The 14648-nt window shown below is 60.3% G+C and overlaps 1 protein-coding gene across 1 annotated transcript in view; it reads left to right on the forward strand.

The window, feature by feature from the left end:
* Positions 1-14648, forward strand: part of ppp4r2b (protein phosphatase 4, regulatory subunit 2b) — a 94081-nt gene that overhangs the window by 7526 nt on the left and 71907 nt on the right. The window lies entirely within an intron of this gene.

The following is a 14648-nucleotide window of genomic DNA, read 5'->3' on the forward strand; positions in this document are numbered from 1 at the left end:
GGGGAGCTGGGCCCCTGTGTTTTTAGGGGAGCTGGGCCCTGTGTTTTTAGGGGAGTAGGGCCCCTGTGTTTTTAGGGGAGTAGGGGAGCTGGGCCCCTGTGTTTTTAGGGAGTAGGGGAGCTGGGCCCCTGTGTTTTTAGGGGAGTGGGGGAGCTGGGCCCCTGTGTTTTTAGGGGAGTAGGGGAGCTGGGCCCCTGTGTTTTTAGGGGAGTAGGGGGCCCCTGTGTTTTTAGGGGAGTAGGGGAGCTGGGCCCCTGTGTTTTTAGGGGAGTAGGGGAGCTGGGCCCCTGTGTTTTTAGGGGAGTAGGGGAGCTGGGCCCCTGTGTTTTTAGGGGAGTAGGGGAGTTGGGCCCCTGTGTTTTTAGGGAGTAGGGGAGCTGGGCCCCTGTGTTTTTAGGGGAGTAGGGGAGCTGGGCCCCTGTGTTTTTAGGGGAGTCGGGGAGCTGGGCCCTGTGTTTTTAGGGGAGTAGGGGAGCTGGGCCCCTGTGTTTTTAGGGGAGTAGGGGAGCTGGGCCCCTGTGTTTTTAGGGGAGTCGGGGAGCTGGGCCCTGTGTTTTTAGGGGAGTAGGGGAGCTGGGCCCCTGTGTTTTTAGGGGAGTAGGGGAGCTGGGCCCCTGTGTTTTTAGGGGAGTAGGGCCCCTGTGTTTTTAGGGGAGTAGGGGAGCTGGGCCCCTGTGTTTTTAGGGGAGTAGGGGAGCTGGGCCCTGTGTTTTTAGGGGAGTAGGGAGCTGGGCCCCTGTGTTTTTAGGGGAGTAGGGCCCCTGTGTTTTTAGGGGAGTAGGGGAGCTGGGCCCCTGTGTTTTTAGGGGAGTAGGGGAGCTGGGCCCCTGTGTTTTTAGGGGAGTCGGGGGCTGGGCCCCTGTGTTTTTAGGGGAGTACGGGAGCTGGGCCCCTGTGTTTTTAGGGGAGTAGGGGAGCTGGGCCCCTGTGTTTTTAGGGGAGTAGGGGAGCTGGGCCCCTGTGTTTTTAGGGAGTAGGGGAGCTGGGCCCCTGTGTTTTTAGGGGAGTAGGGGAGCTGGGCCCCTGTGTTTTTAGGGAGTAGGGGAGCTGGGCCCCTGTGTTTTTAGGGGAGTAGGGCCCGGTTGGGGAGCTGGGCCCCTGTGTTTTTAGGGGAGTAGGGGAGCTGGGCCCCTGTGTTTTTAGGGGAGTAGGGGAGCTGGGCCCCTGTGTTTTTAGGGGAGTAGGGGAGCTGGGCCCCTGTGTTTTTAGGGGAGTAGGGAGCTGGGCCCCTGTGTTTTTAGGGGAGTAGGGGAGCTGGGCCCCTGTGTTTTTAGGGGAGTAGGGGAGCTGGGCCCCTGTGTTTTTAGGGGAGTAGGGGAGCTGGGCCCCTGTGTTTTTAGGGGTGTAGGGCCCCTGTGTTTTTAGGGGAGTAGGGGAGCTGGGCCCCTGTGTTTTTAGGGAGTAGGGGAGCTGGGCCCCTGTGTTTTTAGGGGAGTAGGGGAGCTGGGCCCCTGTGTTTTTAGGGGAGTAGGGGAGCTGGGCCCCTGTGTTTTTAGGGGAGTAGGGGAGCTGGGCCCCTGTGTTTTTAGGGGGAGCTGGGCCCCTGTGTTTTTAGGGAGTAGGGGAGCTGGGCCCCTGTGTTTTTAGGGGAGTAGGGGAGCTGGGCCCCTGTGTTTTAGGGGAGTAGGGGAGCTGGGCCCCTGTGTTTTTAGGGGAGTAGGGGAGCTGGGCCCCTGTGTTTTTAGGGGAGTAGGGGAGCTGGGCCCCTGTGTTTTTAGGGGAGTAGGGGAGCTGGGCCCCGGTGTTTTTTAGGGGAGTAGGGGAGCTGGGCCCCTGTGTTTTTAGGGGAGTAGGGGAGCTGGGCCCCTGTGTTTTTAGGGGAGTAGGGGAGCTGGGCCCCTGTGTTTTTAGGGGAGTAGGGGAGCTGGGCCCCTGTGTTTTTAGGGGAGTAGGGGAGCTGGGCCCCTGTGTTTTTAGGGGAGTAGGGGAGCTGGGCCCCTGTGTTTTTAGGGGAGTAGGGGAGCTGGGCCCCTGTGTTTTTAGGGGAGTAGGGGAGCTGGGCCCCTGTGTTTTTAGGGGAGTCGGGGAGTTGGGCCCCTGTGTTTTTAGGGGAGTAGGGGAGCTGGGCCCCTGTGTTTTTAGGGGAGCTGGGCCCTGTGTTTTTAGGGGAGTAGGGGAGCTGGGCCCCTGTGTTTTTAGGGGAGTAGAGGGAGCTGGGCCCCTGTGTTTTTAGGGGAGTAGGGGAGCTGGGCCCCTGTGTTTTTAGGGGAGTAGGGGAGTTGGGCCCTGTGTTTTTAGGGGAGTAGGGGAGCTGGGTCCCTGTGTTTTTAGGGGAGTAGGGGAGCTGGGCCCCTGTGTTTTTAGGGGAGTAGGGGAGCTGGGCCCCTGTGTTTTTAGGGGAGTAGGGGAGCTGGGCCCCTGTGTTTTTAGGGGAGTAGAGGAGCTGGGCCCCTGTGTTTTTAGGGGAGTTGGGCCCCTGTGTTTTTAGGGGAGTAGGGGAGCTGGGCCCCTGTGTTTTTAGGGGAGTAGGGGAGCTGGGCCCCTGTGTTTTTAGGGGAGTAGGGGAGCTGGGCCCCTGTGTTTTTAGGGGAGTAGGGGAGCTGAGCCCTGTGTTTTTAGGGGAGTAGGGGAGCTGGGCCCCTGTGTTTTTAGGGGAGTAGGGGAGCTGGGCCCCTGTGTTTTTAGGGGAGTAGGGGAGCTGGGCCCCTGTGTTTTTAGGGGAGTAGGGGAGCTGGGCCCCTGTGTTTTTAGGGGAGTAGGGGAGCTGGGCCCCTGTGTTTTTAGGGGAGTAGGGGAGCTGGGCCCCTGTGTTTTTAGGGGAGTTGGGCCCTGTGTTTTAGGGGAGTAGGGGAGCTGGGCCCCTGTGTTTTTAGGGGAGTAGGGGAGCTGGGCCCCTGTGTTTTTAGGGGAGTAGGGGAGCTGGGCCCTGTGTTTTTCGGGGAGTAGGGGAGCTGGGCCCCTGTGTTTTTAGGGGAGTAGGGGAGCTGGGCCCTGTGTTTTTAGGGGAGTAGGGGAGTAGGGCCCCTGTGTTTTTAGGGGAGTAGGGGAGCTGTGCCCCTGTGTTTTTAGGGGAGTAGGGGAGCTGGGCCCCTGTGTTTTTAGGGGAGTAGGGGAGCTGGGCCCTGTGTTTTTAGGGGAGTAGGGGAGTTGGGCCCCTGTGTTTTTAGGGGAGTAGGGGAGCTGGGCCCCTGTGTTTTTCGGGGAGTAGGGGAGCTGGGCCCCTGTGTTTTTAGGGGAGTAGGGGAGCTGGGCCCTGTGTTTTTCGGGGAGTAGGGGAGCTGGGCCCCTGTGTTTTTAGGGGAGTAGGGGAGCTGGGCCCCTGTGTTTTTAGGGGAGTAGGGGAGCTGGGCCCCTGTGTTTTTAGGGGAGTAGGGGAGCTGGGCCCCTGTGTTTTTAGGGAGTAGGGGAGCTGGGCCCTGTGTTTTTAGGGGAGTAGGGGAGCTGGGCCCCTGTGTTTTTAGGGGAGTAGGGGAGCTGGGCCCCTGTGTTTTTAGGGGAGTAGGGGAGCTGGGCCCTGTGTTTTTAGGGGAGTAGGGGAGCTGGGCCCCTGTGTTTTTAGGGAGTAGGGGAGCTGGGCCCCTGTGTTTTTAGGGGAGTAGGGGAGCTGGGCCCCTGTGTTTTTAGGGGAGTAGGGGAGCTGGGCCCCTGTGTTTTTAGGGGAGTAGGGGAGCTGGGCCCCTGTGTTTTTAGGGGAGTAGGGGAGCTGGGCCCCTGTGTTTTTTAGGGGAGTAGGGGAGCTGGGCCCCTGTGTTTTTAGGGGAGTAGGGGAGCTGGGCCCCTGTGTTTTTAGGGGAGTAGGGGAGCTGGGCCCCTGTGTTTTTAGGGGGGGCTGGGCCCCTGTGTTTTTAGGGGAGTAGGGGAGCTGGGCCCTGTGATTTTCGGGGAGTAGGGGAGCTGGGCCCTGTGTTTTTAGGGGAGTAGGGGAGCTGGGCCCCTGTGTTTTTAGGGGAGTAGGGGAGCTGGGCCCCTGTGTTTTTAGGGGAGTAGGGGAGCTGGGCCCCTGTGTTTTTAGGGGAGTAGGGGAGCTGGGCCCCTGTGTTTTTAGGGGAGTAGGGGAGCTGGGCCCCTGTGTTTTTAGGGGAGTAGGGGAGCTGGGCCCTGTGTTTGTGGGGGAGCTGGGCCCCTGTGTTTTTAGGGGAGTAGGGGAGCTGGGCCCCTGTGTTTTTAGGGGAGTAGGGGAGCTGGGCCCCTGTGTTTTTAGGGGAGTCGGGGAGCTGGGCCCCTGTGTTTTTAGGGGAGTAGGGGAGCTGGGCCCCTGTGTTTTTAGGGGAGTAGGGGAGCTGGGCCCCTGTGTTTTTAGGGGAGTAGGGGAGCTGGGCCCCTGTGTTTTTAGGGGAGTAGGGGAGCTGGGCCCCTGTGTTTTTAGGGGAGTGGGGGAGCTGGGCCCCTGTGTTTTTAGGGGAGTAGGGGAGCTGGGCCCCTGTGTTTTTAGGGGAGTGGGGAGCTGGGCCCTGTGTTTTTAGGGGAGTAGGGGAGCTGGGCCCCTGTGTTTTTAGGGGAGTAGGGGAGCTGGGCCCCTGTGTTTTTAGGGGAGTAGGGGAGCTGGGCCCCTGTGTTTTTAGGGGAGCTGGGCCCCTGTGTTTTTAGGGGAGTAGGGGAGCTGGGTCCCTGTGTTTTTAGGGGAGTAGGGGAGCTGGGCCCCTGTGTTTTTAGGGGAGTAGGGGAGCTGGGCCCCTGTGTTTTTAGGGGAGTAGGGGAGCTGGGCCCCTGTGTTTTTAGGGGAGTAGGGGAGTTGGGCCCCTGTGTTTTTAGGGGAGTAGGGGAGCTGGGCCCCTGTGTTTTTAGGGGAGTAGGGGAGCTGGGCCCCTGTGTTTTTAGGGGAGTAGGGGAGCTGGGCCCTGTGTTTTTAGGGGAGTAGGGGAGCTGGGCCCCTGTGTTTTTAGGGGAGTAGGGGAGCTGGGCCCCTGTGTTTTTAGGGGAGTAGGGAGCTGGGCCCCTGTGTTTTTAGGGGAGTTGGGCCCCTGTGTTTTTAGGGGAGTAGGGGAGCTGGGCCCCTGTGTTTTTAGGGGAGTAGGGGAGCTGGGCCCCTGTGTTTTTAGGGGAGTTGGGGCCCCTGTGTTTTTAGGGGAGTAGGGGAGCTGGGCCCCTGTGTTTTTAGGGGAGTAGGGGAGCTGGGCCCCTGTGTTTTTAGGGGAGCTGGGCCCTGTGTTTTTAGGGGAGTGGGGAGCTGGGCCCCTGTGTTTTTAGGGGAGTAGGGGAGCTGGGTCCCTGTGTTTTTAGGGGAGCTGGGCCCCTGTGTTTTTAGGGGAGTAGGGGAGCTGGGCCCCTGTGTTTTTAGGGGAGTAGGGGAGCTGGGCCCCTGTGTTTTTAGGGGAGCTGGGCCCCTGTGTTTTTAGGGGAGTAGGGGAGCTGGGCCCTGTGTTTTTAGGGGAGTAGGGGAGCTGGGCCCCTGTGTTTTTAGGGGAGTAGGGGAGCTGGGCCCTGTGTTTTTAGGGGAGTGGGGGAGCTGGGCCCCTGTGTTTTTAGGGGAGTAGGGGAGCTGGGCCCTGTGTTTTTAGGGGAGTAGGGGAGCTGGGCCCCTGTGTTTTTAGGGGAGTAGGGGAGCTGGGCCCTGTGTTTTTAGGGGAGTGGGGAGCTGGGCCCCTGTGTTTTTCGGGGAGTAGGGGAGCTGGGCCCCTGTGTTTTTAGGGGAGTAGGGGAGCTGGGCCCCTGTGTTTTTAGGGGAGTAGGGGAGCTGGGCCCCTGTGTTTTTAGGGGAGTAGGGGAGCTGGGTCCCTGTGTTTTTAGGGGAGTAGGGGAGCTGGGCCCCTGTGTTTTTAGGGAGTAGGGGAGCTGGGCCCCTGTGTTTTTAGGGGAGTAGGGGAGCTGGGCCCCTGTGTTTTTAGGGGAGCTGGGCCCCTGTGTTTTTAGGGGAGTAGGGGAGCTGGGCCCCTGTGTTTTTAGGGGAGTTGGGGAGCTGGGCCCCTGTGTTTTTAGGGGAGTAGGGGAGCTGGGCCCCTGTGTTTTTAGGGGAGTAGGGGAGCTGGGCCCTGTGTTTTTAGGGGAGTAGGGGAGCTGGGCCCCTGTGTTTTTAGGGGAGTAGGGGAGCTGGGCCCCTGTGTTTTTAGGGGAGTAGGGGAGTTGGGCCCCTGTGTTTTTCGGGGAGTAGGGGAGCTGGGCCCCTGTGTTTTTAGGGGAGCTGGGCCCCTGTGTTTTTAGGGGAGCTGGGCCCCTGTGTTTTTAGGGGAGTAGGGAGCTGGGCCCTGTGTTTTTAGGGGAGTAGGGGAGTTGGGCCCCTGTGTTTTTAGGGGAGTAGGGGAGCTGGGCCCCTGTGTTTTTAGGGGAGTAGGGGAGTTGGGCCCCTGTGTTTTTCGGGGAGTAGGGGAGCTGGGCCCCTGTGTTTTTAGGGGAGCTGGGCCCCTGTGTTTTTAGGGGAGCTGGGCCCCTGTGTTTTTAGGGGAGTAGGGGAGCTGGGCCCTGTGTTTTTAGGGGAGTAGGGGAGTTGGGCCCCTGTGTTTTTAGGGAGTAGGGGAGCTGGGCCCCTGTGTTTTTAGGGGAGTAGGGGAGCTGGGCCCCTGTGTTTTTAGGGGAGTAGGGGAGCTGGGCCCCTGTGTTTTTAGGGGGGCTGGGCCCCTGTGTTTTTAGGGGAGTAGGGGAGCTGGGCCCCTGTGTTTTTAGGGGAGTAGGGGAGCTGGGCCCTGTGTTTTTAGGGGAGTAGGGGAGCTGGGCCCCTGTGTTTTTAGGGGAGTAGGGGAGCTGGGCCCCTGTGTTTTTAGGGAGTAGGGGAGCTGGGCCCCTGTGTTTTTAGTGGAGTAGGGGAGCTGGGCCCCTGTGTTTTTAGGGGAGTAGGGGAGCTGGGCCCCTGTGTTTTTAGGGGAGTAGGGGAGCTGGGCCCCTGTGTTTTTAGGGAGTAGGGGAGCTGGGCCCCTGTGTTTTTAGGGGAGTAGGGGAGCTGGGCCCCTGTGTTTTTAGGGGAGTCGGGGAGCTGGGCCCCTGTGTTTTTAGGGGAGTAGGGGAGCTGGGCCCCTGTGTTTTTAGGGGAGTAGGGGAGCTGGGCCCCTGTGTTTTTAGGGGAGTAGGGGAGCTGGGCCCCTGTGTTTTTAGGGGAGTAGGGGAGCTGGGCCCCTGTGTTTTTAGGGGAGTAGGGGAGCTGGGCCCCTGTGTTTTTAGGGGAGTAGGGGAGCTGAGCCCCTGTGTTTTTAGGGGAGTAGGGGAGCTGGGCCCCTGTGTTTTTAGGGGAGTGGGGGAGCTGGGCCCCTGTGTTTTTAGGGGAGTAGGGGAGCTGGGCCCCTGTGTTTTTAGGGGAGTGGGGGAGCTGGGCCCTGTGTTTTTAGGGGAGTAGGGGAGCTGGGCCCTGTGTTTTTAGGGGAGTAGGGGAGCTGGGCCCCTGTGTTTTTAGGGGAGTAGGGGAGCTGGGCCCCTGTGTTTTTAGGGGAGTAGGGGAGCTGGGCCCCTGTGTTTTTAGGGGAGCTGGGCCCCTGTGTTTTTAGGGGAGTAGGGGAGCTGGGTCCCTGTGTTTTTAGGGGAGTAGGGGAGCTGGGCCCTGTGTTTTTAGGGGAGTGGGGGAGCTGGGCCCTGTGTTTTTAGGGGAGTAGGGGAGCTGGGCCCCTGTGTTTTTAGGGGAGTAGGGGAGCTGGGCCCCTGTGTTTTTAGGGGAGTAGGGGAGCTGGGCCCCTGTGTTTTTAGGGGAGTAGGGGAGCTGGGCCCCTGTGTTTTTAGGGGAGTAGGGGAGCTGGGCCCTGTGTTTTTAGGGGAGTAGGGGAGCTGGGCCCCTGTGTTTTTAGGGGAGTAGGGGAGTTGGGCCCCTGTGTTTTTAGGGGAGTAGGGGAGCTGGGCCCCTGTGTTTTTAGGGGAGTAGGGGAGCTGGGCCCCTGTGTTTTTAGGGGAGTAGGGGAGCTGGGCCCCTGTGTTTTTAGGGGGGCTGGGCCCCTGTGTTTTTAGGGGAGTAGGGGAGCTGGGCCCCTGTGTTTTTAGGGGAGTTGGGCCCCTGTGTTTTTAGGGGAGTAGGGGAGCTGGGCCCCTGTGTTTTTAGGGGAGTAGGGGAGCTGGGCCCCTGTGTTTTTAGGGGAGTAGGGGAGTTGGGCCCCTGTGTTTTTAGGGGAGTAGGGGAGCTGGGCCCCTGTGTTTTTAGGGGAGTAGGGGAGCTGGGCCCCTGTGTTTTTAGGGGAGTAGGGGAGCTGGGCCCTGTGTTTTTAGGGGAGTAGGGGAGCTGGGCCCCTGTGTTTTTAGGGGAGTAGGGGAGCTGGGCCCCTGTGTTTTTAGGGGAGTAGGGGAGCTGGGCCCCTGTGTTTTTAGGGGAGTTGGGCCCCTGTGTTTTTAGGGGAGTAGGGGAGCTGGGCCCCTGTGTTTTTAGGGGAGTAGGGGAGCTGGGCCCCTGTGTTTTAGGGGAGTTGGGCCCCTGTGTTTTTAGGGGAGTAGGGGAGCTGGGCCCCTGTGTTTTTAGGGGAGTAGGGGAGCTGGGCCCCTGTGTTTTTAGGGGAGTAGGGGAGCTGGGCCCCTGTGTTTTTAGGGGAGTAGGGGAGCTGGGCCCCTGTGTTTTTAGGGGAGTTGGGCCCCTGTGTTTTTAGGGGAGTAGGGGAGCTGGGCCCCTGTGTTTTTAGGGGAGTAGGGGAGCTGGGCCCCTGTGTTTTTAGGGGAGTAGGGGAGCTGGGCCCTGTGTTTTTAGGGGAGTGGGGGAGCTGGGCCCCTGTGTTTTTAGGGGAGTAGGGGAGCTGGGTCCCTGTGTTTTTAGGGGAGCTGGGCCCCTGTGTTTTTAGGGGAGTAGGGGAGCTGGGCCCCTGTGTTTTTAGGGGAGTAGGGGAGCTGGGCCCCTGTGTTTTTAGGGGAGCTGGGCCCCTGTGTTTTTAGGGGAGTAGGGGAGCTGGGCCCCTGTGTTTTTAGGGGAGTAGGGGAGCTGGGCCCCTGTGTTTTTAGGGGAGTAGGGGAGCTGGGCCCCTGTGTTTTTAGGGGAGTAGGGGAGCTGGGCCCCTGTGTTTTTAGGGGAGTAGGGGAGCTGGGCCCCTGTGTTTTTAGGGGAGCTGGGCCCCTGTGTTTTTAGGGGAGTAGGGGAGCTGGGCCCCTGTGTTTTTAGGGGAGTTGGGGAGCTGGGCCCCTGTGTTTTTAGGGGAGTAGGGGAGCTGGGCCCCTGTGTTTTTAGGGGAGTAGGGGAGCTGGGCCCTGTGTTTTTAGGGGAGTAGGGGAGCTGGGCCCCTGTGTTTTTAGGGGAGTAGGGGAGCTGGGCCCTGTGTTTTTAGGGGAGCTGGGCCCCTGTGTTTTTAGGGGAGTAGGGGAGCTGGGCCCTGTGTTTTTAGGGGAGTAGGGGAGTTGGGCCCCTGTGTTTTTAGGGGAGTAGGGGAGCTGGGCCCCTGTGTTTTTAGGGGAGTAGGGGAGTTGGGCCCCTGTGTTTTTCGGGGAGTAGGGGAGCTGGGCCCCTGTGTTTTTAGGGGAGCTGGGCCCCTGTGTTTTTAGGGGAGCTGGGCCCCTGTGTTTTTAGGGGAGTAGGGGAGCTGGGCCCTGTGTTTTTAGGGGAGTAGGGGAGTTGGGCCCCTGTGTTTTTAGGGGAGTAGGGGAGCTGGGCCCCTGTGTTTTTAGGGGAGTAGGGGAGCTGGGCCCCTGTGTTTTTAGGGGAGTAGGGGAGCTGGGCCCCTGTGTTTTTAGGGGAGTAGGGGAGCTGGGCCCCTGTGTTTTTAGGGGAGTAGGGGAGCTGGGCCCCTGTGTTTTTAGGGGAGTAGGGGAGCTGGGCCCCTGTGTTTTTAGGGGAGTAGGGGAGCTGGGCCCCTGAGTTTTTAGGGGAGTAGGGGAGCTGGGCCCCTGTGTTTTTAGGGGAGTAGGGGAGCTGGGCCCCTGTGTTTTTAGGGGAGTAGGGGAGCTGGGCCCCTGTGTTTTTAGGGGAGTAGGGGAGCTGGGCCCCTGTGTTTTTAGGGGAGTAGGGGAGCTGGGCCCCTGTGTTTTTAGGGGAGTAGGGGAGCTGGGCCCTGTGTTTTTAGGGGAGTAGGGGAGCTGAGCCCCTGTGTTTTTAGGGGAGTAGGGGAGCTGGGCCCCTGTGTTTTTCGGGGAGTAGGGGAGCTGGGCCCCTGTGTTTTTCGGGGAGTAGTGGAGCTGGGCCCCTGTGTTTTTAGGGGAGTAGGGGAGCTGGGCCCCTGTGTTTTTAGGGGAGTAGGGGAGCTGGGCCCCTGTGTTTTTAGGGGAGCTGGGCCCCTGTGTTTTTAGGGGAGTAGGGGAGTTGGGCCCCTGTGTTTTTAGGGGAGTAGGGGAGTTGGGCCCCTGTGTTTTTAGGGGAGTAGGGGAGCTGGGCCCCTGTGTTTTTAGGGGAGTAGGGGAGCTGGGCCCCTGTGTTTTTAGGGGAGTAGGGGAGCTGGGCCCCTGTGTTTTTAGGGGAGTAGGGGAGCTGGGCCCTGTGTTTTTAGTGGAGTAGGGGAGCTGGGCCCCTGTGTTTTTAGGGGAGTAGGGGAGCTGGGCCCCTGTGTTTTTAGGGGAGTAGGGGAGCTGGGCCCCTGTGTTTTTAGGGGAGTAGGGGAGCTGGGCCCCTGTGTTTTTAGGGGAGTAGGGGAGCTGGGCCCCTTGTGTTTTTAGGGGAGTAGGGGAGCTGGGCCCCTGTGTTTTTAGGGGAGTAGGGGAGCTGGGCCCCTGTGTTTTTAGGGGAGTAGGGGAGCTGGGCCCCTGTGTTTTTAGGGGAGTAGGGGAGCTGGGCCCCTGTGTTTTTAGGGGAGTAGGGGAGCTGGGCCCCTGTGTTTTTAGGGGGAGCTGGGCCCCTGTGTTTTTAGGGGAGTAGGGGAGCTGGGCCCCTGTGTTTTTAGGGGAGTAGGGGAGCTGGGCCCCTGTGTTTTTAGGGGAGTAGGGGAGCTGGGCCCCTGTGTTTTTAGGGGAGCTGGGCCCCTGTGTTTTTAGGGGAGTAGGGGAGCTGGGCCCCTGTGTTTTTAGGGGAGTAGGGGAGCTGGGCCCCTGTGTTTTTAGGGGAGTAGGGGAGCTGGGCCCCTGTGTTTTTAGGGGAGTAGGGGAGCTGGGCCCCTGTGTTTTTAGGGGAGTAGGGGAGCTGGGCCCCTGTGTTTTTAGGGGAGTAGGGGAGCTGGGCCCCTGTGTTTTTAGGGGAGTAGGGGAGCTGGGCCCCTGTGTTTTTAGGGGAGTAGGGGAGCTGGGCCCCTGTGTTTTTAGGGGAGTAGGGGAGCTGGGCCCCTGTGTTTTTAGGGGAGTAGGGGAGCTGGGCCCTGTGTTTTTAGGGGAGTAGGGGAGCTGGGCCCCTGTGTTTTTAGGGGAGTAGGGGAGCTGGGCCCCTGTGTTTTTAGGGGAGTAGGGGAGCTGGGCCCCTGTGTTTTTAGGGGAGTAGGGGAGCTGGGCCCCTGTGTTTTTAGGGGAGTAGGGGAGCTGGGCCCCTGTGTTTTTAGGGGAGTAGGGGAGCTGGGCCCCTGTGTTTTTAGGGGAGTAGGGGAGCTGGGCCCCTGTGTTTTTAGGGGAGTAGGGGAGCTGGGCCCCTGTGTTTTTAGGGGAGTAGGGGAGCTGGGCCCCTGTGTTTTTAGGGGAGTAGGGGAGCTGGGCCCCTGTGTTTTTAGGGGAGTAGGGGAGCTGGGCCCCTGTGTTTTTAGGGGAGCTGGGCCCCTGTGTTTTTAGGGGAGTAGGGGAGCTGGGCCCTGTGTTTTTTAGGGGAGTGGGGGAGCTGGGCCCCTGTGTTTTTAGGGGAGTAGGGGAGCTGGGCCCCTGTGTTTTTAGGGGAGTAGGGGAGCTGGGCCCCTGTGTTTTTAGGGGAGTAGGGGAGCTGGGCCCTGTGTTTTTAGGGGAGTAGGGGAGCTGGGCCCCTGTGTTTTTAGGGGAGTAGGGGAGCTGGGCCCCTGTGTTTTTAGGGGAGTCGGGGAGCTGGGCCCTGTGTTTTTAGGGGAGTAGGGGAGCTGGGCCCCTGTGTTTTTAGGGGAGTAGGGGAGCTGGGCCCCTGTGTTTTTCGGGAGTAGGGGAGCTGGGCCCCTGTGTTTTTAGGGGAGTAGGGGAGCTGGGCCCCTGTGTTTTTAGGGGAGTAGGGGAGCTGGGCCCCTGTGTTTTTAGGGGAGTAGGGGAGCTGGGCCCCTGTGTTTTTAGGGGAGTAGGGGAGCTGGGCCCCTGTGTTTTTAGGGGAGTAGGGGAGTTGGGCCCCTGTGTTTTTAGGGGAGTAGGGGAGCTGGGCCCCTGTGTTTTTAGGGGAGTAGGGGAGCTGGGCCCCTGTGTTTTTAGGGGAGTAGGGGAGCTGGGCCCCTGTGTTTTTAGGGCAGTAGGGGAGCTGGGCCCCTGTGTTTTTAGGGGAGTAGGGGAGCTGGGCCCCTGTGTTTTTCGGGGAGTAGGGGAGCTGGGCCCTGTGTTTTTCGGGGAGTAGGGGAGCTGGGCCCCTGTGTTTTTAGGGGAGTAGGGGAGCTGGGCCCCTGTGTTTTTAGGGGAGTAGGGGAGCTGGGCCCCTGTGTTTTTAGGGGAGCTGGGCCCCTGTGTTTTTAGGGGAGTAGGGGAGTTGGGCCCCTGTGTTTTTAGGGGAGTAGGGGAGCTGGGCCCCTGTGTTTTTAGGGGAGTCGGGGAGCTGGGCCCCTGTGTTTTTAGGGGAGTAGGGGAGCTGGGCCCCTGTGTTTTTAGGGGAGCTGGGCCCCTGTGTTTTTAGGGGAGTAGGGGAGCTGGGCCCCTGTGTTTTTAGGGGAGTAGGGGAGCTGGGCCCCTGTGTTTTTAGGGGAGTAGGGGAGCTGGGCCCCTGTGTTTTTAGGGGAGTAGGGGAGCTGGGCCCCTGTGTTTTTAGGGGAGCTGGGCCCCTGTGTTTTTAGGGGAGTAGGGGAGCTGGGCCCCTGTGTTTTTAGGGGAGTAGGGGAGCTGGGCCCCTGTGTTTTTAGGGGAGTAGGGGAGCTGGGCCCCTGTGTTTTTAGGGGAGCAGGGGAGCTGGGCCCCTGTGTTTTTAGGGGAGTAGGGGAGCTGGGCCCCTGTGTTTTTAGGGGAGTAGGGGAGCTGGGCCCCTGTGTTTTTAGGGGAGTAGGGGAGTTGGGCCCCTGTGTTTTTAGGGGAGTAGGGGAGCTGGGCCCCTGTGTTTTTAGGGGAGTAGGGGAGCTGGGCCCCTGTGTTTTTAGGGGAGTAGGGGAGCTGGGCCCCTGTGTTTTTAGGGGAGTAGGGGAGTTGGGCCCCTGTGTTTTTAGGGGAGTTGGGGAGCTGAGCCCCTGTGTTTTTAGGGGAGTAGGGGAGTTGGGCCCCTGTGTTTTTAGGGGAGTTGGGGAGCTGGGCCCCTGTGTTTTTAGGGGAGCTGGGCCCCTGTGTTTTTAGGGGAGTAGGGGAGCTGGGCCCCTGTGTTTTTAGGGGAGTAGGGGAGCTGGGCCCCTGTGTTTTTAGGGGAGTAGGGGAGCTGGGCCCCTGTGTTTTTAGGGGAGGAGGGGAGTTGGGGAGTAGGGGAGCTGGGCCCTGTGTTTTTAGGGGAGTTGGGACCCTGTGTTTTTAGGGGAGTAGGGGAGCTGGGCCCCTGTGTTTTTAGGGGAGTAGGGGGGCTGGGCCCCTGTGTTTTTAGGGGAGTAGGGGAGCTGGGCCCCTGTGTTTTTAGGGGAGCTGGGCCCCTGTGTTTTTAGGGGAGTAGGGGAGCTGGGCCCCTGTGTTTTTAGGGGAGTAGGGGAGCTGGGCCCCTGTGTTTTTAGGGGAGTAGGGGAGCTGGGCCCCTGTGTTTTTAGGGGAGTAGGGGAGCTGGGCCCCTGTGTTTTTAGGGGAGTAGGGGAGCTGGGCCCCTGTGTTTTTAGGGGAGTAGGGGAGCTGGGCCCCTGTGTTTTTAGGGGAGTAGGGGAGTTGGGCCCCTGTGTTTTTAGGGGAGTAGGGGAGCTGGGCCCCTGTGTTTTTAGGGGAGTTGGGGAGCTGGGCCCCTGTGTTTTTAGGGGAGTAGGGGAGCTGGGCCCCTGTGTTTTTAGGGGAGTAGGGGAGCTGGGCCCCTGTGTTTTTAGGGGAGTAGGGGAGCTGGGCCCTGTGTTTTTAGGGGAATAGGGGAGCTGGGCCCCTGTGTTTTTAGGGGAGTAGGGGAGCTGGGCCCCTGTGTTTTTAGGGGAGTAGGGGAGTTGGGCCCCTGTGTTTTTAGGGGAGTAGGGGAGCTGGGCCCCTGTGTTTTTAGGGGAGTAGGGGAGCTGGGCCCCTGTGTTTTTAGGGGAGTAGGGGAGTTGGGCCCCTGTGTTTTTAGGGGAGTAGGGGAGCTGGGCCCCTGTGTTTTTAGGGGAGTAGGGGAGTTGGGCCCCTGTGTTTTTAGGGGAGTAGGGGAGTTGGGCCCCTGTGTTTTTAGGGGAATAGGGGAGCTGGGCCCCTGTGTTTTTAGGGGAGTAGGGGAGCTGGGCCCCTGTGTTTTTAGGGGAGTAGGGGAGTTGGGCCCCTGTGTTTTTAGGGGAGTAGGGGAGCTGGGCCCCTGTGTTTTTAGGGGAGTTGGGGAGCTGGGCCCCTGTGTTTTTAGGGGAGTAGGGGAGTTGGGCCCCTGTGTTTTTAGGGGAGTTGGGGAGCTGGGCCCTGTGTTTTTAGGGGAGCTGGGCCCCTGTGTTTTTAGGGGAGTAGGGGAGCTGGGCCCCTGTGTTTTTAGGGGAGTAGGGGAGCTGGGCCCCTGTGTTTTTAGGGGAGTAGGGGAGCTGGGCCCCTGTGTTTTTAGGGGAGTAGGGGAGCTGGGCCCCTGTGTTTTTAGGGGAGCTGGGCCCCTGTGTTTTTAGGGGAGTAGGGGAGCTGGGCCCCTGTGTTTTTAGGGGAGTAGGGGAGCTGGGCCCCTGTGTTTTTAGGGGAGTAGGGGAGCTGGGCCCCTGTGTTTTTAGGGGAGTAGGGGAGCTGGGCCCCTGTGTTTTTAGGGGAGTAGGGGAGCTGGGCCCCTGTGT

Source organism: Chiloscyllium punctatum, chromosome 12 (assembly GCF_047496795.1).
Source record: "Chiloscyllium punctatum isolate Juve2018m chromosome 12, sChiPun1.3, whole genome shotgun sequence".
Taxonomy (NCBI): Eukaryota; Metazoa; Chordata; class Chondrichthyes; order Orectolobiformes; family Hemiscylliidae; genus Chiloscyllium; species Chiloscyllium punctatum.